The 23,270-nt window shown below is 38.5% G+C and overlaps 1 long non-coding RNA gene across 2 annotated transcripts; it reads left to right on the top strand.

Annotated features, from left to right (window-relative positions):
* Positions 1–746: 746 nt before the first annotated feature.
* On the top strand, positions 747–22,780 carry LOC106997544 (uncharacterized). Of its 2 annotated transcripts, none has more exons than XR_013415926.1 (6): positions 747–885; positions 17,341–17,403; positions 21,302–21,367; positions 22,005–22,120; positions 22,239–22,412; positions 22,598–22,780. It is a non-coding gene; the product is annotated as an uncharacterized LOC106997544 (long non-coding RNA). The 2 variants fall into 2 exon arrangements; XR_013415925.1 differs by having other exon boundaries at positions 22,236–22,412.
* The last annotated feature ends 490 nt before the right edge of the window (positions 22,781–23,270 follow it).

The raw sequence follows: 23,270 nt of genomic DNA, 5'->3' as shown, positions 1-23,270 counted from the left end.
TCACAGTCAAAATTGGTGAGCCACTGTTGCTTTCACTTGAATTTCCCAGATTACTGATGATGCTTAGCTTTTTTTCATAAGCTTTTGACCTTTTGAATTTCTTTTGTAACTTGGCAGAGAAGAATCTAGGTTTATTCTTCTGTTGGATTGTTTGACATTTCTGATTAACTTGTAGTCTCTTTTAAATGTTTGCATTCTTACAGTAGAATTTTATAGACTTTGCTTGTTAAACGTGTGCCAAATATTTTTCCCCAATTTGTCACTTGTTCTATTTTCTCCACACTCATTCTACTTTACCAAGTTGCTGGGTCTGCCTCTTGGTTTCCTAGCTCATCCCTCAGTGTGGTTTGTGGGTAAGCACTGACTGCATGTCACATGCACAAGAATGTTGTTGAAATGGGAACAATCTATGCTGGTGGACTCTGCCAAGATTGAATAGATCAAAATGCCACCTAACTCTATGGAGGAGAGGCGGAGAGTTTTTTTGGTTTTGCTTTTTAAATATAGGAATGGTATGACATGGTAAGTAAGGTTGCTTCCTTTAAAGAAAATAATCCACAGATCCTGTAAAATCAATGAACTAAAGTTGACAGATTGATTCAGAATGATGAGTTTTTTCCTCAGGGTTGACATGACCTGCTGTACTGAACAAAGTGGTGTTTCGTCAAGCACTTGGCCAGCATGTGTGTTAGGGCTAGCTCCATTCTGTCCTTATCCATTTCTGTTCTCACTAAACCAAAAAAATTTTTTTTGAATGTCTAGGGTCTTAGGAGAGCTGGGCACATTCAAAACACAATATGTGATTAAGAAGATTAAAGAATAATATTTATTGATGGATTACTATGTGCCAAACTTCCAACCGGATCCTAACGACAATTCCATAAGGTGAGTATTGTTGTCCCATTACAAAAACGAGAAAACAGGCTCAGAGAGTGAGCAGCTTGCCCAAGAGATCATTAAATAATAGAACCTGAATTTGAACCTCAGAAACCAATGCTCTTAAAACACTATAGCATCTGAAAAGTAATTTTAGCCATCCTACAATAAAAACTCTCCAGTAAATTGAATTAGTAAAGCATTCTGAATTATACCATTTTTAGATGCTTTTCAGAATATTTATAGTAACTAAGAACTAGGCTACAAAGTGTCCAATGGAAGAGCTGTTTTAAAAAAAAAAAAACTTGATTGAATAGATAACAGTGCTTTACAATGAGTCATCGGTTTATCAGCTGATTACCTGTTGATGAATGCTTCTGAAATAGTGCATGGTACTTGAAAAATAGCTTTCCTCATTTCTCTGCAATCTTATTTACCCTATAATTTGCAAAATAAATCTTTTATTTAGAGATAACACAGAAACTTTATTATAGCTCCTATCTGATTTATCTCTAATTCTAGATTTGTGGAATCCAAATTAATGAGTTTAACTGTTAGGTCTTGCATTTCTGGTTTCTCTTTGACATGCCTGTAGGAGGAAAAGAAGGCAATCAGCTTCCAATGTGGTAGAGAGTGTACTAACTGCTTTCTGGAGAGGAAAATATATTCTGGGGACATTTATAGCCTGTTCAGCAGCTGTCAGAAGGTCCTAGGGCTACAGCAGAGCCATGAGGCTGGCCCCGCCCTGGAGTCCTCCTGCCCCTGGAATTGGGGAGTGATCCAGAACGAGCCCACACAGAGCCATGGCAGCATTCAGCCAAGGCTTGTATTCCCCACTTATCTCACAGAATCAGGGTTTCTGCTCGCAGAAAAAGCCCAGTCAGCCTCTTCAATAAAATTCCTTTTCCAGTATCTTTCCAGAAGAAATTAACCACTTTACTGTCCAGAAATAACACAGGCTGCATTTTGATCAAATAACGTAAAAGATGTGTGTGTATATGTATGTGTGTGTGTGTGTGCGCGTGTGTGTGTGTGTGTCTGTGTATGAGAAGGAGAGATTTGGTAGGAGTTTGGTTTTTTGAAAAATCCCATTTCCCACAGTCCCCATATTTGCTTATTTATTTATTTATTTATTTATTCATTTATTTTTGAGACAGAGTCTGGCTCTGTTGTCTAGGCTGAGTGCAGTGGCCTGATCTTGGCTCACTGCAAACTCCACCTCCCAGGTTCAAGCAATTTTCGTTCTTCAGCCTCCAGAGTAGCTGGGATTACAGATGTGTGCCACCACACCAGCTAATTTTTGTATTTTTAGTAGAGATGGGGTTTCACCATGTTGGCCAGGCTCGTCTCAAACTCCTGACCTCAGGCAATCCACCTGCCTTGGCCTCCCAAAGTGCTGGGATTACAGGCATGAGCCACTGCACCTGGCCCATATTTGCCTATTTAAATTACCGTATTAATAGTAGTGGACTTATGTTGTTTCCCAGAATCCTTTCTGCCTTTGGGGAACCACCACTCCCTACTCTGTGCCCCCACTGCTTCTCAGGATTGAAGCAGGAGCTTTGCTGGCCGATGAGAATCAGCCCTGGCCCTGGCCCCAGTTACTGCCTCAGGGAAGGGTTTGGGGACCAAACTGGCAGGGTTCTCCCTGAGGTTCCTGCTAGAGCTAGTAGGAAATTCTATGTCTTTCTTTCGCAGATCATTTTGTTAGAAAGATCTGAAGTCAGCTTATGAATGGCTGAAGTTTTTTAGTTACATGAGGGAGGTGGCTGTCTGGAATGAAAAGAATGAGGACAAAACACAGAGAGAAACAGAGTTGGTGCAGAGACAACTCTGAAGACATCACCTGAACCCCCAGATCCAGCTGCCTCTACGGCCAGCTCCATCCATGGTTTCCCAGTGACATGAGCCAAACCATCCCTTTTGGTCTAAGCTAGATTCTGTTCAATTCTGTTGCTTTCAGTTAAGGACTCTGAGTAAGACATTTTTCCATGTGTATTCAAACACCTATACTTTCTTTCCCCTTTTACAAAATAGGGTCATCCTATACATATTGCTTTACAACTTGCTTTTCAACTTAATGTGTCACTGGCACTTTTCCAGGTAATACATTTAGAGCAACCTTGTGTTTGTTTTGTTGTTTGTTTTAAACAGTAGAACATGCCATATGAACACATCCTTCTTCTATTTCTACTCATCAATGAGTGGACATTTTGTTGACTTCCTAGTTTTTTTATATTACAACTCAGTCTGCAATATACATCTTTAAAAAATGTCTTTAGGCATCTGAGCAAGTACTTTTCTAAGATAAATTCATGGCAATGGCATTTCTGAGTCAACAATTTTATACAATTTTTCATAGAAATTGCCAAATTGCCCTTCAGGAAAGTTATGTCAATACTAGGCATTTATTTTTAAAAACTCCCTTTCCTATATGCTAACCAAGGTATGAGATATTATTATTCCTTTATCATTATTATTATTACTCTTTTTAATCTTTGGTAATCTGAGAGGTAAATATATCTCTCATTGTTTTAAGGTGTGATTCTTTAAATTTTAGTGAGACTCTTTTCTTGTGTTTAATGGTTATATATATTTCTTTATCTGGGACATGCTTGTACATATCCTTTGCCCATTTTCTCCTGGGGTGTTCATATTTTTCCGGTGATTCATAATAGTTTGCTATGTACCAGTACACTGCCTGTCATATAGAGTGTCATTTTTTTCCCAACTTGCTTCATTTTAAAAAATTCTTATTTATGATGTCTTTTACCAGGCTGAAATTTTAATTTTCACATAGCCAGGTATATAAATACTTTCTTCTTTTGTTCATTTAAAAAACTCAATAAGATTATGGATCTACTTCTAACATTTACTCTCAAGTGTTTTAATAGCCTCCAGTAAAGAATTTAAGTTTGTTGGCTAGAAGATTGTGCGCTAATACTTTTAGGCTACTAGATGTAACTGGTAAAAATTTTGTGAGGAAATCATTGTATGTCTCTTTTTAAATTTTTCTGTTTCCATCTATGACATAATTTTCACTCTGAACAAGTGTTGGTAGTCCATTTTTCTATTAAGTAATGATTGGCAGTTGAGGTGGGGGATGGTCAAGGTTTCTAGCTCATCTCTGCACCATCTTGGTGAATGATCTTGGGTGAACCAAGTAAGCTTTCTAGGTTTCATCTTCTCCGTTTTGAAAGGAGTGGATTGGATGAGATAAGCTCAGAACTGTTCTAGCACCAAACTTGCAAGAGTCTATGAATTCTTTGCTCATATTTTTTAAAATGTAAATCTTATACTAAGTGATACACCATTTTCTAATACACAGTAAATAGTACTTCATAGTTTCTTTTTAGAGTGCGTTTTTGTGGGGAAGGAGTGGAGGAAGAGGATTACACTTATTAAGTGCCTACTAGGTTGCAGGTACTACACATATATTGGTTTATTTAGTCTCCACAAGAAACTTTTCAGATCGAAAATGTAACTCTATTTTATAGATGTGGAAACTGCAGTTCACTGAGGTTGACATTTCTGGGTTCATACAACAAGGATGGGGTAAGCTGGGATATCGTCTGATGTTCATTTTTTTATATAGGTATTATAGATATTATCTTTAGCTATTTTTGTTGATAAACTAAACTTATTGATTTCTTTAATTTTTTTGAATAGGTAAATTATTTCAACAAATATATTTGGGTATGTGTGAAATTATATATATAGACAGTATATATATAATTGTATATTATAAACACTATATATATAATTATATATACTATAATATACCATTATATATTAAATTGTATATTATATATGCAATTTAATATATAATTGTATATATACACACACTATTTTTTTATGCCAGCATTGTCTGTTAAAATGAATTTCTTCCATTCTTACCTTGTCAATCCCCAAATCCAAGTATCTCCCACTGTCTGCTTTTGTTTTCTGATCATTACTAAAATAATTCCCCAAACAGCTTCACTGATTGCCCCACGAATTCACACTAGGTCCTTGGTGCTGCTCAGGAATGCCTTTTATTATTCACCATTGACTTCGTATTGAATTTCCCAAAGCAGAATTTCCCAGACCTTAGTTTCTCTATATTTGAACCTAGCACTTGCTTCCTTAATCTCAATAGGTGGCACTAGCAAAGCTGACTTGGAATCCTCTGATGGATATTTCTTCCATTTCTCTCTTGCTCAAAATGTTACTTTTTCCTTCGCATTGTTTTCCACCTGAGTTTCTGAGGAAATATGTATTCCCCTCTGAGCAGTGCTAACCCTAATTAATCTTACTACATACAAAAAAAACAAAACAAAACAAACAAAAAAAACAACTAAGACAGACACTTTCAACTGCCCACGAAATACCAATGCTGTCCTGTCCTTTTCCCTCAAATTAACACAACCCCAATTTTTAGCTGAGTTCATCAATGTCTAGTTAAATGTTCTATACCTATGTAACAAAACTGCACATTCTGCACATATACCCCAGAACTTAAATATATATATATATATATATATATATATATATATATACACACACACAAAATTTCTCTACAAAAACACAAAAGCTTCTCTACAAGCTAGGTAGGGCTACATGATTGAGTTCTGACCAATGAAACATAAGAAGTACAATTTGGCAATTTCTGGAATATTTCTTTTAAAAAGAGGCTGTGTACCCGCTGTCGTCGACCCATCCTGCTGCCTGAAATGCTGGGATTACACACATGTAACCACGTGGCTAATCACAGTTCTTAGAATGTGTTTTGGTTATTTATTGCCATGTCATTCAAAGCAATGATTTTATTATTTCTTATGATTTTGTGGGTTGACTGAACTCAGTTGGGTAGTTCTTCTTCTCTGTGTGATGTCATTTGGGGCTGTATTCTTCTGGGTCTAGACAGGAACATCTAAGGTGGGCCAATCACATAGCTGACACTTGGGGCTGACTTGCAGTTGGGGCTGTCAACCAGAGTGCCTCAGTTTTTCTCCACATGGTGGAGGCTCCTCACATGGTGAGAGAGTTCCAAAGGGCAAGAAGTAATGCTGTTAATTCTTTTAAGGCCTGACCTTGGAAGCCTTATAATATCATTTTCACTATATTCTAGTGGTCAAAACAGTCACCCATAATAAGAAGTTGGGGGAGCTTATGCATATAGTACAGAGAGGAATTGTCAGGGCCAACTTTGGGGACAAGCTACCACAGATCATGATGGTAAGAGTCACACCCAGGGAATGACAGGGCGTAGAACTCAAAGGATTCCATAGTTGCCATTTAGTGCCCTGAACTTTTCTGATGAGAGAGAAAAATACATTTCTATTTTAGCAACTGCTGTTTTTGGTTATCTCTCACATAAAGGTGAACCCAATCCTAATGAATACATCAACTAAACAGCAACTTACCCAACTACGCTCCTTGACTTTGCAACCCTATCCAGTCTCTACCGACTTTACTTTTTCTCTCTCTCCATTTATCCCTTTATTTCAGGGTTATTTTTCATGAGAATTCTTCAAGCAAAAGTAATGACTGAAAGGAGAGAGAGGGAGGGAGAACAGGGAAAACAGGCAAGGTGGGCTGTCTGGAGAGATGGCACTGGGTCACTGGAAAAGACTTATCTTTGTGTTAGTAAGGTATAAGTGATTCAATTTAGGGACAATCAAGTCATTTCTCTGTCAGTCAACAAGATAAAAAAATAAAAATGCTTAATATCTGTTTAAATGAGAAGATTGTGACATAGGTCAGTTATATAAATATGGTCATTAGAACTCTCTCACACCCCTAGTGGGAATGGAAAATGGCACAACTGCTTTGGAAAACAATTTGGCAATTTCTTAAGAAGTTAAAAATACACTCACCTATGACCCAAGAGAAAAGAAAGTTCATGTTTATACAAAGATTTGTACATAAATGTTCCCAGCAGCTTTATTCATAATAATCAAAAACTGGAACATCCCAAATGGCCATCAACAGGTAAATGGATAAACAAACTCTGGCACATCCATATGATGAAATAAGAAGGAATAAATAGGAATATCTGGAATACTCGGAATAAGTAGAATTATCTGTAATAAAGAATAAAGGACTGATAACACACAACATGTGTGATTCTCAAAATAATTATACCTAGTGAAAGAAGCCAGGCAAAAGAGAGTATAGTATATTGCATGATTCTATTTACATAAAATTCTATATTAACAGAATTCATAGTGATAGAAAGCCAAGCAGTGGTTGTCTGGGAAAGGAGGGATTCATGGGGAGGAAAGGATTATGAAGAGTCATGAAGAAACTTTGGAAGGTGATGGATGTGTTCATTATTCTGATTGCAGTGATGGCTTCCTGGATGTTTACATAAGGCAAAACTTATTAAATTATACATTTAAATATATGTGGCTTATTTAGGGTCCATTAAACCCACAATAAGTTGTAAAATTAAAAATGGATATATTCAGACAGAATTTCTTTAGATTTAACTGAACAGATAAATGTACTAATCATGAAGACAACTAAGAGTCAACTTCTTTTAAAACCAGACTTTATCAAGATTCCAGGAGTTTCTATTTTTAGTTTTTAATGGACAACTCAGTTACTTATGTCTTAAAAAAGCACTTCTTACTTAACTGTAGCATGTACATACATTTTCCTATGTCATATGTCTCTTGCATTAAAATTTTTGATTAACCTCATAATGACTTCACTGACATTGCCTAAAGTTGTGAGAAATTAATCTCTCAGGCATACAGAGGAATTTTGGGTGTGTGGAATTCTTTTTAATCCAAAAAATGAAAAGCACTTAAGATTCTTTGCCCAAGATGTGCTCTTAGAATAATTTTACTTTGATATCAGTTGCAAAAAAAGCATTTTTATTTAAAAAAAAAAATGCTTCTCAGCTTTGACTGACAGATATTTTAAACATGACCTGTCCCATTCTGTTTTGAACTGATGATTTGTAAGTAAATATCTCATACTCTTTAAGTTCAAACGATAGCCGCCTCTGAGGCAGTCATGCATGAGGACACGTGTGTTGTGTATTCTGCTGGCACTACCCTTTCTCCGCACATTTTCAAAATTTCTCTTTGGTAGAATCATCGCTGGGCCAGAAGGAAAATGGGTCTCTTCATTATAGTTACAAATCCCCCAAAATGTTATTATCAGGTTTGATGGTCTACTTTATGTACCAGACCTCATTTCACATCATTTCAGACTATTTCTAAAAATCCCCAAAATTAATCCCTCCCTCCAAATAAAAATTTGTAACAATATTTTGAAAAAAAAAATTCTACCCTTGTTTAACTAGTAGATTATTTGACCAATACCCTGCTACAGAGATGTCTTTTTAAATTTTCACCAGTAAAGAAATAAAACATTTTCTTACATTCAAAATTGTCACTAATACATTGGTTCTTTGTGGAGGAATCACAACACATACACACATACACTATACTACACTACAATACAGTGTCAATAAAAATAGAAATCAACCACATATTTCACTAAGATCATGATCCTAAAAATGATTATCTCTAGAGAACAGTATTTAAGAGGATACTGTCATTTTCAGACATGTTTTAAAAATCAAACTCATTTTGTAGCAGAATTACAGAATAATGTTTTAATTAAATTTGTTTCTTAAAAAATTATCAGATTTTTATTTCTTTTGGGGGATACTTTGACCAGTTTGTTGTTCAGTTGTACAAGCTAAACTTTATTTGTTGCTATTAATAATATTAGACATATTAAGAATATTAGAGAGATTGCATTAATTGCTTTTTCATCTCAAAAAGACATGGGAAATTTTGCTAAACAGACATCTTTAAAGGCATGCAATAATGACATCCCCATAAACATCCCACGGAAAACACTCAAAGTACCAATAATGTAATCAACAGGCATATCTTGACCCTTCTTAAAGAGCTGAGTAAGTTAAAACTGATGTTAAAGAACACATAATACATTGAAGTTGCTACATAGAAGGGTTCAATATGTCCAGGGCCCTGTTTAAATAATTAATCTGTGTGCTTACGCAGGCTGTGAGGCTTAGCAGCAGAAACCAGGCCAAGGGATGTCTCAGCTGAGGCTTTCCAGCAGAAAGTTCTTTAAAACAATGCTCAGGCCTTTAACACAGCAGACTGAAAACGCTCTGCTTACAGAGCAGATGGTTATGTAAAAACAATGCTCAGTTTGTGGTGAAGACCTAAAACCAAGATTAAATCAAGACTACAATGGCCACAAGTTTTACAAAAACCATAAAATGTGGATCACCTAGCTTGCAAGACATTTTACTTAAGGTCTCTATGTCCTCTTCTTTTGAAGGATGAATGACTGTAACTGCAGATCTTTACAAGGACAATGAGAGCTCCTAATGGAGGTACTAAGGTAGCTGGCCCAGAGGCAGTAAAGTTGGCAACCTCATTGGCTCCCCTTGAGAGCCGTCTGGCCCACAAAAACCATTCTTTTAGATATGCAGGGTCACTTAGATCTGCTTTCGTGGTTCCTATCCTGGTAAGATACCTTGTTTTTGTTTATTTCAAAATGTACTTCACTCCACTAAAAATGCTAGAGCTCAGAGACAATACCACACCAACATAAAAGTCATTTATTCCATGCCTTTGGATATAACATTTGTTACTAAAGAAATGTCCATGAATAACACTGATCACAGAAAAAGAGAAACTGTTATATTAGAAGTAATGTGATTCAGTCTTCAAATCTCAGACTTGCCCCATACAGATTTCAGGAGCTACTATAGCCTCCATCCCCCATTCCCCTGCTTTCATCTGCATCCAGTGGGAAGTAAGCACAGTGTGGGCTGCAGCTGGACTCCTCTCTGTGGGGTGTTCCAAATTGCACCTACTCAGGATGATCCTTGGCTGCCTTTGCTGCCTCATCTCATCTTAGCAGTGGCAACTTGCCCTGGACCTTGTAATAATAGATGTCAGTAAATACATATTCCATGGCTGAATGAATATGCCATTGACCATAATGCTCATTTTAAAAGAAGGAGGTTCCCATCAAGCATGTAGCTTCCCAGAGTGATTACTTAAAAGGTGGTCTGAACTTGTATGTGTGTGTGTATAATTCAGTGGGCCCAGTGAAATCTGAGTTTAGTATGATTAGGCCATAAAATCCCAACCCAGGAGACCATAAAGGGAGAGTTATCATAGAATGCCACTTCTGTCTGGATACTAACCTTTCAGAGTTGTTAATGTCCAGTTGTGAGTATAAGGAAACAAAAGCTGTCAGTCATTTTCCCTGAATGTCAGTGCTCTGAAAAATGGCTAGGAACATTTGTCTTTTCCATCTTCCCTCCCTAACTTCCTCTGGTAATACCTGGTACCACCACATAGAAGAGTGAAAACAAAAAAACCTTGATGAGATGTTCTTCTGCCCAGAAACACTTCCAAGCAGAATTTACAAGAGATCAAAGACTAAAAACTTTCATTTCTTTCTGGTTCTTTTTTTAGTGGCTTGTCTCCTATTTTCTTATTGTCAGCACAAGTCCTCTGAATGCTTCATGGAGCCTCACTGTGTGTCTCCCAGCCTGAAGGGACATGTCCTTGAATGATGACATAGCTCTGTGTCCACACTATTGGACCTCTGGCCTCTTCCTGTCAGGGAGGTGGCAGGGAAAACTGCAGGTCATGTAGCGGCATAGAAAATGGAGGTGCCTTTTGCTGGCATTGCTCTCTTGTAGTTTGTAATTGCAAAATGAAACTTGCTGTGTTACTAATCCAGAAAGGCAGCTGGAATTTTCATGTCTGCTATAAAATGCCCTGTTAATGTCATATTGGATTATAATAGTGGGATAAATCCTTCAATGAGTTATCTCAGCCACACTGCAGATGGTAGAGTAAAGCAAAGTGGGCTAGGAGGTAACAACTCGGAGAGAAGCGAGAGCACTGAATTAATGAACCACGTTCAGTTGAAGAATTGCATTTGGTTTGCTGTTGGCTTCACTGTGTAGTCTCTACCAAAGGACCATGTGACACATGAACCAGGCTTATTGCACCCATTCGAATTGACTTTGTTAGTATTTTCCATGTCAATGTACCTATAAGGAAATAACCTTCATTGTTTGCTATCACTGAGAGGATCTGTCGCCATAATTGTTATCTCTCCGGTGTCATTCTCGGGGACGGGTTGGGGGAGAAGGCAGTATTTTCATTTTACTTCATCTCTCCCAAAGAACCTAAGAGAGGGACTCAAACATACTGGCTGTTCACGTAACATGACCTGTGGTTTGTTACTATTTATTCAAAAGAGCTAACCTGGGTCATCACTCTCAGGAAGGATGGTGAGATAGAAACACTATTGAGCTTTTGGATGGAAATCCCGGGTGCAAATTCAGGCTCTGAATTCACCAACTTTGTAAACTCTCGTGGCTTCACTTCCACATTTGTAACCTGCAGGTTATGTTACCCCCCTCAGAGAGTAACAATCAAGTGAGATAATGGATATGAAAATACTTTAGTGTAGGAAAAGAGGTGTAAAAACAAGGCTTTATTATTACCCTCTAGACCAATGATTCCCAATTTACCTGATAATTAGAGATGCCTGGTAAACTTATTAAAAATATAGAATTCTGAGCCCTTATGTAGACCTATTGAATTAGCATCTCTGGAGATGAGTCTTGGAAATCTGTACTTTTATAGCTTTGTGAGCAGTTCTGAAGATCACTCAGGCTTGGGAATCACAGCACTAGGGTTTGAATTTCTTGAAGATGGCTACTATGTATCTGGGCATTTTGAAACCTCTGTACCTAGAACATGGTACTTATATAACCAAATACAAATATTTACTAGGGCCTACTGGGTGCCAGGCACCATGCTAGGCACCAGGAAGACATACAGCTCTATACTCTTAATTCTTTTAGTGTGGTAGTTGCAAGGAAAATGCAATAGTTTCGATGCAATGTGGTGAGTACTGTCAGAGAGGTGGAGCATTGAATAGTTTTAAGCATTGAATAGTTTTAATCACTTTGTGATATGATCTGTTGTTGAACCTATCAAACCCGCCTTTATGTTTGATGCCTGAGAATATTCCATTTTCAATGCTTTGTTATGGGCAATATTTCCTGCAGAAAATGGTAAGAAGCTTTAATGAAAAAATTTTGTGCATTTTCACATTGGTCAGGTTTCTTGTTTCTTCCTACTCAGTTTCCTTGGACGCATGCAGTATGTTCATTTTTCCACAAACAATGTATTGGAGACAAATGCTAGTGGAGATACAAAGTCTAAACACCACAGGTGCAGAACATAAGATGCCAAAGCACATGCCAGGAATGGGAAGAGTGAGAAAATAGATCCTCTGGGAAGTGTCATGCCACAGTGAAATGGGCTATTAAAACATAAAGAAATTGCAAGAAGGAAAGCTAAAATTCCAATATCTGTCTTGGGATGTGAAGTACAAAAATGTTCTTGCTTCAACCCAAACATGGCCGGCTGACCCCAGTGTCTGGCTGACCCTAGCATAGCTGGCTGACCCAACTTTTGCCCATCCCTTGAACTAAACTTGAACCTTATGTAAGCTCTGAAATCATTCAGAAGATCATTTGAAAATATTTTCCCCTCTTTGTCTCCTGGTTTGCTCTGGGACTGCTCTGGGGAGACCTGTGTGAAGCTGAGGGGTGAGAGCTCAATTTTTTAATATTTGTAAGTGCTTTTATAGCTATTTCCCTGTAAGTGTTGGCAAAGAAGGATCAGTGAGCATTAAGAGACTCCTTGATTTGTTCTTGGTGGTATGAGCAAATGCATCTTCCCACTGAGGCCATGTGGTAGGAGAGGATGCCCAGGACGCAGACTTAGAAGTCATTGTTGAAGTGTCTTGGTGTAAGAAGCCATTCTAAACATGTGCTGAAGGAGTGAAGGAGTGAACAAATGAAGGTGTTAAAAGCAAAACTTAAGACAAATTAAATTTAACAGAATTCGATTGAGCAAAGAATGCTTTGCAAATTAGGCAGCCCCCTGAACCAGAATAGGTTCAGATAGAATCCACACTGCTATGTGGTTGGAGAGGATTTCTGTACAGAAAAAGGAAAGTGAGGTACAGAAGCAGCCAGATTTTGGTTACATCTTGGCATTTGTCTTATGTGAGCACAGTTTGAATTGCTGACTGCCTTTGAATGGCCAAAACTCAGTGATTGGTGCAAAAGTAAATTACAGTCTGTTTACACATCCAGTTAGGTTCACTATGTATGAAGAAACCTTCAGGTTGGACTTCAAATACATAAGGAGGTGCTTCAGGCCAAATTAAATTTAACAAAAGAATGCTAGCTAGGTCCGATTAAGGCACTTTACTAAACATGAGACTAAATGCAGTAATAACAGAGACCAAGAATCAGGGGGTTACCACTTTGGGGGTGTAAATGTATCCCAGATGCTGGGCAGGAAGCAAAGACTTAAGATGTAACCCGTTCACAATCTGAGAACCATTGAATGAAGAAGCCAAAACCCCATAGGCAGTGTACAGAAGGAAAGATCTGGTATTGGATTCTGCATTAAGGAGGAATCAGGACCAGAACTGAGCCTTTAAGGGTGAAAAGAGTTTGGATACGCAGAAGAGAGGGGTAGAATGCATCTTAACTAACAGGCTGAGTAAACGAACAGATGGGATTTAAGTCATGATGATAATATTTGTGAAACAGCTGACGGAGATGATTGATGGAAGCACTGGGGAATGGTAGGAGAGCAGGCTTGGGAGTGGGCAAAGGAGTGAGAACTTGCTGTAGGAGGCTACAAGGAATCACTATACACTCTTGAGTTGAAGAACAATGTTCTGGGTGAATGATTGGTCTGGCAGAGTGGATCTCTCTCCATCCATCTCCTGGCCAACTCTTGCTCTTTGTATAGCAGCTGAGGTTGGATGGAAGTACAGTTAACATTTCTGGAGCTTCCTAGGTGAACAGATCTGCAGATGTGTGGGGCAAGACCCCTCATTCACTCCCTTGTCTGAAAATTAACCAGCATGCTGGAGACTAGATCACATACTTTCAAAAACAAACCAAGGCCCTCTTCCCTCTAATATGATTTGCCAGATGACAGATGATCCCAATCCCTGTAATTAGTTAGATACTTTAATTGACTTTCAGTGGCAGTAATAAGTAACTGGAGTCCTGGCTTGTAGAATTTCCTTTCTAATTGTCACTGTTAAACTACTCATTATAGGGATAAATAGCATACCACTTTATTTAAACCATTTCCTTCATACATGTAAATTCCAGCGGAAGTTCCCAGTGTTTGCACGCCCTTGGGAGAGCTGTTTGGGGTCTAGCAGCAAGGTGATGCATTTTTGAGGGAGCTACTTAAGCTGGTTGGCTGTTTCGTTTGAATAAGCAAGCCACAAGTTTCCAACACTGACGCACTTCCTACTGCTTTGTATTTAAAAGGCTGTAGAAAGGATAATTGACCACAGCTTGTCAGCAAGAGAGATTTACTGTCATTAGTGCAAACGCAGATGAATTACTTTAATATCATGGAATATAAAAAATGGCCAGATAGTTTCCTTTCTCAGTAAGAGTACTTAAACAGCTTTTCACACTTCACTTCTGCATTTGGGTGTAAAAGAGGGAGGAAGTCATAAAGACTCATGAGTGGGAGTGGAAGGAGGAGTGGGATTAATTTAGCAGAGGTAGGAGAGGCAGATCTCAAATTCTCAAATCAAATCCAAGTGAACAGACCAGGGTTGCTTGTTTTAGGGTGGTATAAAAGCTAAACAAACATTCAATTTTTAAAGTTCCCACTTTTGATTTCTATTTTCCAGTATAGTATTCATTTAGAACATTCTTTTACAACTTTGGTTCTTTGTCTCTTGACTCAATTGTAGAAGGAATTAGAAATATTGCAAGGCATATTTTAAATCCTTTATTAAACCATAGACACCAGCTTGGGAGATCTGAATTGTTTTACTCGGGGCCATGCAAAAATTGCCCCTTGATGTGTTCCATTTTGTTTTGTTTTGCTTCGGAACCATCCATTTTTCTGAAAATTGTGTATAAGACAGCCAGGGCCCAAGCACAGAGAATGCCTAGAACCTGTAGCAATTTATTTTCATTTTGCTTCCCCATGGTTCTTTTTGCAAAAATATTTGCCTCCTAACTCTTAGAACCCAGTGTAAGCTGCCACTGGCAATTATTTCATTTTGATTTTCGGAAGCAGGGCTCCATCCTGTCTGATCATTGAATCTAGACTTGCTTTGCAATCTGTCCTTTGCTTCCACTAAGATACAAACATGTGGGCCTGGTTCCTGTTGTTATTGTAACTGAAATGGAACTAATCTCACTCGTTTCTGCGTGGCTCAGCACTGCAGGTTAATATCTGTGGATGTTGTTGCCAATTACTATTGCTCTGTTAATTCGTGGTATGCGCTATTTGTTCTTTTGAGAGGTATTTTCTCCTTTTTATTTCTCAAACTCATTGTGACATACCTGAGAAGTGAAAGTAATAGAAATTTCCTTCTGAAAGAAGGGAGAATGTCTGTAGAATCCAACTGCATATGTAGTTACTGTGTATTTGAGTGTTTCTCGTTTGTTACTGAGTGTCACAGCAATAATATAGAAGGAAATGAGCATCTCATAACATAATCTCATTAATAGCTATGCTGTTTAAAACATGTAAACAACACCATAAACAACCTAACGGCACCACAAGCAATGGTCTCTCCTTGTATCGGCCATCTTGTCTCACGGTTGAAGGTGTGTGGGCTGGACTTTCTGGGATCCGTGAGTGGTGGCAATTCCAGAGACTTGGGGGTTTCTAACATTTCAGGTTAGTTGTTGCTTTACCTACATCCCATTAGTCTAGTGATGCCTTGTCTCCAAATTGCTTCGAAAGAGTCATATTTTGAGTTTACCAATTCCATTTTCAAAATTCAAATGGAATAGAACTCCCAACTCCCTGGCTATTTGTCCAGACTTTGTATGTTTGTGTGTCACAGAGAAAGACATCATATTTATATGTAAAGAAAAAAGACACATAGAGGATAGAGTTAGAAAGAGATTTGGGGAAGTAAATTCAAAATTGTTGAAACACAGTTATAAAGTGCTTTTGCTTCCCCATCCCTACAAGATAGGCAGTAATGGAACTACCCTTAGCATTGCAAAATGTGTGTGAAATGATGACAACCTTCACAGGATAAAAAAGAAAATGGCAAGAAATAGCAGTGTACCTGACTAGGTTATATTAGCGTATGATGATTCGTTGTTGTAGCCAGAAGTTCTTTCATGTTCTCCAACACAGATTGGATCCAGGCCTGACCAGGATGACAACATTTCATCTTGAATAGATAGTCATGTGTCCTTTTAAATAAAATCTACATGTCCTAGCTCTGCTTGTTATGAAGCTTAACTGGTCCGTCATATGCCTGGTGGAGTGTCTGAGTCTAAGGCACATTGGAAATAATGCAGCATCTCAGATGGGAGATGCTTGCAGAAATTTTGGGAAGAACAGACAGAATGCTGATCACCCCTGCAGCCAAGGGTGTGCAAAGCAAACTTACTCCATTTCCAGGACCAGAATGCAGAGGAAATAAGGCAACTTTTAAATTTAAAAATGTCAGCTTGCCACTTTCTCCAGGGGTGGTTTGGCCATATGACAGCTTATAAGGAATTTGAAATCTGAAGAAAGGAAGAAAGAGAGAGACAAGGAAAGAAAGAAAGAAAGAAGGAAGGAAAGGAGGGATCAAAGTAAGAGAGAAAGAATAAAGCATTATATTTAGTTTCTGTGCCTGCTTCATTTTTTTGCAATGAAATGCTAAATGAGCTGCATTGAATATTTCACTTGGTTGAAGAGTAAATGCAATTTTAGATATAGTGGGCATGTGGTACATGGGCACACTCTCCTGGATTTCATATGCCTTAAGGAACACACCACTTTTCACTTTCACCCCTACTCTCCTGACGACTCAGCTCCTCTTACTGACATTAGAGAGATCATCAATCCCCAGTGACCTGTACATGTGTATTGGGGAGGGTTGACTTTTAATATATTCCTACTTGGCATTAATATGTGTGTGCCCACTATTGTTGTGTGTTTCCCCCCAAATTTAAATAAGTTTTTACAGTGCAAAAAGGTATAAAGAGGTAAGTGAAAATAACTTTTAATCTTACCACCCAGTGATAGCCCATTTAATCTTTCTACATATTTTTGCTATGCATGTATGCACATAAACATGCATAGACATAAACATAATATATTCTTTCAAAAATCCTCCTTTTTTATTTGGAAACATCCAAATACCCATGCCCATAACTGTGTTCTACATTATTCTGTCAAATGGTTTCTTAGTATTTATTATAGGGTGGTGGTTTTCTTCATTATTAAAAAGTACTCTGCAACTTACATACTTGGGAATACACATGTGTACATTTTTATGACATCTTTAGGATAAATTTCTAAAAGTAGACTTGTTGATTTGAAGATAATGCGTATCTGAAATTTTGATGTGTGGTGTTCTTTTGTTGTCTTTTAGAAAGAGATATCAATGATATTCATCATGAATGCATCCATGGGATGGGGTTTTTAAATATATAAGGTAATGATGTTTATATATTTATTTCCTGCCTTTCCATGGTACAGAAAAATAATTACTATGTAAGATTCTTCTTGAAGGAAAAGTCATGCAATATTCAGATGATTATTTTGTAAGTTAATTGCCTTTATGGTTCCTGGATTTTCATTATTATTTGCTGTTAAAAAGTAGAATTGTTGATTATTATTTTTCTTTTTATGAGTTGGAGTCTTTCTCTGTCACCCAGGCTGGAATGCAGTGGTGCAATCTCGGCTCACTACAACCTCCACCTCCTAGGTACAAGTGATTCTCCTGCCTCAGTCTCCCAAGTAGCTGGGATTACAGGCGTGCACCACCACTCCCATCTAATTTTTGTAGTTTTAGTAGAGACAGGGTTTTGCCATGTTGGCCAGGCTGGTCTAGAACTCCTGGCCTCAGGTGATCTGCCCACCTCAGCCTCCCAAAGTGCTGGGATTACAGGTGTAAGCCACCATGCCTGGCCATTTCTTTAAGTTTATCTGTGATTTTCAGTTATAATGCTGTGGTTCTGACCTATTTTGTGTGGGCACAGTGACTTTTGGGTAGTTTACAGGCAAGTCTACATACTGGATTTGCTTTGGAGTTTATATTACAAAACAGCTACATGATTCCTATGGACCATGTAATGTGAATACAAGTCAAAGATGTGAGGTGGTTCATCCCCATTCAGCCTGGACATGAGACCCCACCCCTTGCCCAGCAGCAGACAGTGAATATATCCAGTCTTATGTACATGTGAAAGTGTGTGCCAGGAAGACACATGCATATATAGATTTAAAAGTTCTTAGTCCATTGCTAATAGAACATATACACAGTCTTGTGAATAAATAGGACAGGCAAACTGAGAGTGTCATATATGAGTGTGGGGAGAGGTGAAGCAGGAGTTACTGTGGCTGGAAAATATGAGAAACTTTGGGGAAAAACTGGGGATAATAGCTGCTTTTCTGAGACACCAATGTGTCTAGACATACCAGCAAAATAATCAAATTAAGGCAAAACATGTAGTCCCTGTGGCAAAACTGTATCTTCAACACAAAATAAACACTTGTGTAAATTCAGCTTTTACTGATTTCAGTTTGTGTGTATATGTGAATGACTGTGAGTTTGCATAGATCTCATTGTTAGAAGTAGGAAGACATACATCACACTGCCTGATATGTTTTCTAGTGAAGTCCAGTCCTTTAAACATGAAATCATAGCCAACCCCTCTGGGTGAAAACATAAGGCATGAGAACTAGTCCAGCACCACTACCATTATTATCTGTTATCTGGGCCCTTCATTAATATTTATGGAGCCCATATACTAAGCATAGACCCCACCATCACTCAGTGAGCCAACACTGTACTTTGAAAATAGTTTTATCTTGGCTTTTAATGTAAAAGCAACAGTTTTTAAATGTTTGCCAGAAAAAGAAAGTTTCCCCCAAAAAATGTTTCTCAAGATAGGCTACGTGGCTTTACACAGATCATTTTTCTTGAATTGAGAGCCCATATCCTGTTCTAAAATAACCCTCTAGACTATTTTGGCTCCTCTCCCTATCTAAATGGTCATTTTTTGAATTGCATCCCAGAGGGGTAATTTTCTCCATCTCTCATTCTGCCTTATTTTCTTACCCAGAAGGGAGAAAGGGGTAAACAAAAAAAATCCTACAGTTTGCTAAGCATCTCATATATGTCGGGCCCTGTGCTAAGAATGTCAAATCATTCAGTGCCACAGTTTTACAAGGTAAGTCATGTCACCCAGTTGCAGAGAAGCTAAACATCTGAGGTTGTATGTCTACTAATACTTGGTGGAGAAGGACTCAAACTTAGGTTATCATAACAGCAAAGCTACATGCTTTTTCTCTGAGCAGCCTGAGCAAGCAGCAGAGTTCTCAGGATTCTTCATTTGTCTTAGGTATCCATTCTGTGTTCTGCATCACGGGGGGTGCAAAAGAAATAAGATGTTTTTGTCTTTGCCTGAGGAGAGGTCCTAGAGCCTCTAGTCCATATTACATCGATTGGCTACCCCCAAAGACAGCATTAGGCAATATTCATTCATAGCCAGACCAGTTGAGATGACTCAAAAGGGAGAAGTCTGTAAATATCAGCTGCCTTCTTACACAACAATAACAAGCAGATTTGGGACACTAGTTGTTCTTCACAGTAGCCACAGTTTTGTGAATAGTGCCCTCAAAATGTGAAATAGTCTGAATATATTTTTAATTCTCAACATATTTCAAGAGAAATCTTATACTCCCAGTAACTAAAAGATTGGGGGTATTTTCCTAGTTGAAAATGTTCTCTTTGCAAGTTACTTGACCTAATTTGAGTCTTAAGCCAATCATAGTAATGTTGATGATAACGATGGTGATGATGGCTAAAATTTTTGGACCACTACTCCTTGCTAAACTTTGTGCTAAGCACTTTTCTTGTATTATCACATTTAGTCTTCATAGCAATCCCATGAGGTGTGTACCCATATTATAGATGAGGAAACTAAGACCTGGAAAATTAAATGATTCACTCAAGATTTCATAGTGAGAAAGCTGAGCCTTGACTCTAACAAGTAGGCCTATAGACTCCATATATACTCTTCTTTAAGCAGAAGCAGCAAATTGTGCTCTCTACAAACAATTGATGTTCATGTTTGCCTAGTAATGGGCCCACCTCTGCATGTAGGTATGTAATGTGAGGGTCCCTGCTAAGTTGTGTCTGTCTGTGCACATTGGGCCCACCTCACCTCCCTCCACTGGCCTGCCTCCTATTTTATCTATAAATCTCATCATCTGTGTTCTTCCTCAGCTGGTCTGGCTGCGAATGTTCGCTGCCTAATCCTATATTGGGCATAGGCAGTAAAAAAGTCAGGGGATTAATTCCAGAGAGCTGCTACAGAATTGAAAAGTATAACCTGAAAGGGAACAAAAAAGTCCTGGGGCATGACCAGGATGGAGGAGGAATTTTCTTTAGCATTCTCCCATCTATGTCTTAGCCTCGTTGACTCATGATATCTTTGGAAACCATTTAGCAATTGAACCTCAAGTGACTGGACACAGAGCAGGTGAGTTGCCTAAGTTAGGAAACCATACCTGAATGCTCATCATAGGTTAGGAGGAGAAAGTACAAGAGAGTTTGTTAGATTGCAGAAGGCAGGACTTTGTTGATGAACACCTACTTGTAAGTGCATGAGATGGGTGCTTTCATATGTGCAGAGAGATTTGTAGTGTTTATATAAAGGATAGACATGCCAGTCCCTGACTCATATGAAACATAAAGAAAATAATAAATTCTACCACAAATCAACCAATATTAATTCATTTTAATGCAAATAAACCAATACCAAAATAGAGCCAAGGAGTTGGAGGGGATGAAGCAAAGAAGACAAAGTGCAATCAAATGCATGTCCTAATTCCTTCTTATTACATCATTTTGACTAACTCTAACACTGTTGCATTCACATGAACACTCATTGAACACCTACTATGAGTTTGGCACCATGACAAGAAAACAAACAAGTTACGGATTTAGAAGATGTAGACTTATGGTGGAGACAGAGAAATGGAATAATAACTCAAAGTAGCTCATCTTCCTAGAGGTAGGATTAAAGGATGGAGGTCCTTAGAGAGGTGGTGACTTTAGTCTGGATCTTGCTGGCTGGGGGAATTTCACATTATGAAAGGGGCAAAAACAAGCAGCCAACAACTTTTTTGAAAAAAGCAGGAATTCCAGTAAGAGGTGAATATAAGCATGGGTTTAGAGGTAGGGCTGGGAACGGTAAGAGGGATAAAGTTCTGGAGGAGCCTAGAGGCTGTGCTTGGAATTTTGGATTATCCTAAAAGTTGCTGAAGTCCCATGGAGATATTTCAGCCAGGAAGTGACATGGTCTGTTTTTTTTTTTTTTCAGAGCTCATCTGCTGTCCATGTGATGGACTGACTGGATATGGAAGATATTTGGGTGACCTCTTCCCAGGTGTATCATCTCACTTAACCTGTAAACCCATAGAGCTCTATTCTCACTCATAAAAGGCCACTAGATCTGGACTGTTCCTAGTCAGCTCTGGTCCTTTCAGCGTTAGTCTGAATTCTCTTTTCCCAAAGTCAGCTTGCCGTCTGTGGTTCTTTCCTGAGAAAGCTTCTGGATTAAAACATTTATCTAGAATAGGTATTTGGAACTCATCTCCAGGTCTTCTAAACTGGTGGGGACAGAAAGATACAAGAGGTGGTGGGGAAAGGGAAATAGGCCCCCTTGGTGGCTTCTTTGCCTCTGATAAAACCTTTCCAAGAAGAAAACATTTAAGAACCAGACACGTTTTTAAAAATACAGAGCCCATAAAAGTCATGGAATTTTGGAGCTAAAAGAGGCCTCAGAGAGCTGGTGTCTGCTTTTCAGGATCAGGATACTAGAAAGAGTACAGGAATTGAAATAGAGATCCTGGTGTATCTAGGACTGCTTATGTGATTTTAGGCAAATGACTTAACTTCTCTAAACTGCCACTTCACCTGTTAATTAAGGTTAATAATACCCACCTCTCAAGGTGTTATGAGGAATAAATTAAATGCTTAATATGAAGTAGGCAAAACCACGTACAACACGGTTGTGATTTCAGATAAAGAAAGGGACACACAAGGAGTTTAAATGGGCATATGGAAAAGTGGTCATTTAACTGCTGTGAGTAGATTTCTTCACAATCCTCACCTGTGAAACTCCACCATGGCTTTTCCTGTAAGTCTGTAAGCATTACTAAGTTGATGTGATGCTTTTAATGAAAATGACAAAATCTTTCTACATGCACTGTGTTCTCATGTTCCCTGAATTTTTTATATTTCTTGTTTTAAAGCAGCTGATGCCATCGAACCCTGATCATCTGTCAATCTTAGTTTTAGTGGTGAAGGCTCATGGTGGATTTTGCCTAGCAGTTCATAATTTTGTCTCAAGGGTGCCTCAGTGTCTCAGCGTCTCCAGAAAGCCCTTCGTGGTTGTTTCTGGAATGTGTCCCAATGCTCACCTCACACAGGTGTGTAAGCGCTCCAGCCTCCCTGACTTATCCACCAGCCTCCACCACTCGATCACCAGTTAAAGATGACTGCCTACTTGTTGATTCATCTTCTGCCAGCAATTGGGCAACAAAATATGATAACTCCCTTGACTGTTTTATCCCTTCACACATCAGCCTGGTCTCCTTTTCTTGCTTCTATGCAGGCCTATTCTTCCTCTTCCTCAAGCCGTTGCCTGTTCGACATGAGATGTGTCCTTCAATAAGTCAGTAGCAGATTGCCTCAAGGCAGGAGACAACTAAGGCTCCAACAGAAAGGACAAATTGCAAGAATGGGACAGAGATCATATTCTCAAAAGGACTTTTTAATAAAAACTCACTGAAAGCAATTAATTTTTCCTGATGTTTTAATTTTCTGCCTGGACAAAGCTGATGTTTTAACTTTGTTTACAAAGCTTCTACTGCTGGCTGTGGCTGCTGGAATTGGTCACCGATGGCTGGATCTTTCACACTGGAGCCCTGGTTTTGATTATCCAAGAGATGAGAGAATCACTTCCCAAACCTTTCGTTGTCCACTACAGAGCTTCCCTTCCACCCCACCATGCTGCCTTTCCTGTCAGGACGACAACAGCAAAGACAGCAATAATAAAAGCTAATGCTTACATTAGTGCTTGTTATGAACCCAAGGCTTCCCTAAGCATTACGTCTATATTAACTCGTTAATACCTACTCACAACCTCCTTTATAACACCAAGGAAGCTGGGAATAGTAACTGCTGGTCAGAGCTGTGACAGAGGCCATTGTCAGACTGTAGAGAGTTTTGGTGCCAAACAATGGTTCTCAATAGGGGGCGATTTGGCAAATGTTTGGAAACATTTT

This window comes from Macaca mulatta, chromosome 3, assembly GCF_049350105.2.
Source record: "Macaca mulatta isolate MMU2019108-1 chromosome 3, T2T-MMU8v2.0, whole genome shotgun sequence".
Classification (NCBI taxonomy): domain Eukaryota; kingdom Metazoa; phylum Chordata; class Mammalia; order Primates; family Cercopithecidae; genus Macaca; species Macaca mulatta.
This window is presented reverse-complemented; position numbering and strand designations above follow the sequence as displayed.